At 38.3% G+C, this 1308-nt stretch overlaps 1 protein-coding gene across 1 annotated transcript in view; it reads left to right on the forward strand.

Moving 5' to 3' along the window:
• The window catches only part of rmp24 (ribonuclease MRP subunit p24), a 19866-nt gene that overhangs the window by 7907 nt on the left and 10651 nt on the right, over positions 1 to 1308 (forward strand). The window lies entirely within an intron of this gene.

The raw sequence follows: 1308 nt of genomic DNA on the forward strand, positions 1-1308 counted from the left end.
CCATTATCTGGTTCTAGTTATTTTACAAAGTACTTTATTTTTATTCCTAATTGCACAAAAAGAATTATCGCTTCGGATGTCCGAATTTTTCTTTGGCATGTTATTAAAGTTTAGTTGTTAAAGCTTGCAATAATTATTTTTCAACTTCAACAACAAAGCAACATCTCAGAAGTTCTCTAATATCTAATTTGCACTTTAAGTTTAGGAGTGTGGTTGTCACGACTATTCTGACAGCTAATAAATAACTAAATTTGTTTTTCAACTGGAGCCAGAATGAGCTCTGCTGTTGAACATTAACACTGTCTCTCTTCATCAATCCTTTGTTTAATACGCTCGTCTGTGAGTGTGACGCTCTCCTCTTCCTCACGTGTCAGCACTCATCATCACAGTGAATGATGTTTGTGTTTGATTATCACACGACCTGGTTGTAACCAATACATCCCAGGAATGTCCTCCAGGATATTTTTACTCTCTGTTTTCATATCCGCTGGACTGTTATCGTCTGAAGACTCGAGGCAACATTTAAACAAAGCAGGTGTGTGTGTGAGCCGACAACACACACCTGCTTACAGCCCGGTCGAGCTTTGGAGCAGGGCAGATAAGAGGCTGGATGTTGAATCCTGTTCTTTCTTTGGCTCTTTGCTAATAAACAGATTGTGGCAGGAAGAAGCCTGAGAGCCACAACAGAGAGATTCCTTTTTTTTTTAAATAGAAGCAGTCAGAGCTCGGAAATAGAGAATTACGAGTGAGAGAGACACTTAAAACTATTGTTTGGCCTTGAGGAGTTCCTTAAATCTTTTTGTCAATAAGGCTTCAACTACAGTTTAAGTAAAGTTGTTTACATTTTAATAGATATGTGTGGACAATATTCACTCCTGGGTGGATTGCTGCCTTTAATAAGGAGTTTTAATTTTATTATTATTAATTTTTTGTTGGGGTTTTTGTTTTAGCTTAGTGTGCCAGGGTTGAGTTTTACAGCTGTGTGACWGCAGTCTGCTTTTGTTTGCAAACACATCTTACTCTGAGAAAGACTTACAACACATCTTACTGTAACAGTTGTAGTGTGTGTGTGTACTTGTTTCTGCYACGTGAGGACCGTCACATGTTTTTAACCAAACAAGTGAGGACATTTTTGAGAAGTGARGACATTTTCCCGGCCCTCACTTTTTTGCAATTCTATGGCGCTCTAGTTATGTTTAGAGGTACGATGTGAATTAGCAGGGTTCCCATGGGTCCTTGAAAGTTTGTGAGTTTGAAAAAATTATTTCAGGGCCCTGGAAAGTTTGTGAAAACAGCCAAAAATTACAC

The sequence above is a fragment of the Austrofundulus limnaeus genome, unplaced genomic scaffold (assembly GCF_001266775.1).
Source record: "Austrofundulus limnaeus strain Quisiro unplaced genomic scaffold, Austrofundulus_limnaeus-1.0 Scaffold32, whole genome shotgun sequence".
Taxonomy (NCBI): domain Eukaryota; kingdom Metazoa; phylum Chordata; class Actinopteri; order Cyprinodontiformes; family Rivulidae; genus Austrofundulus; species Austrofundulus limnaeus.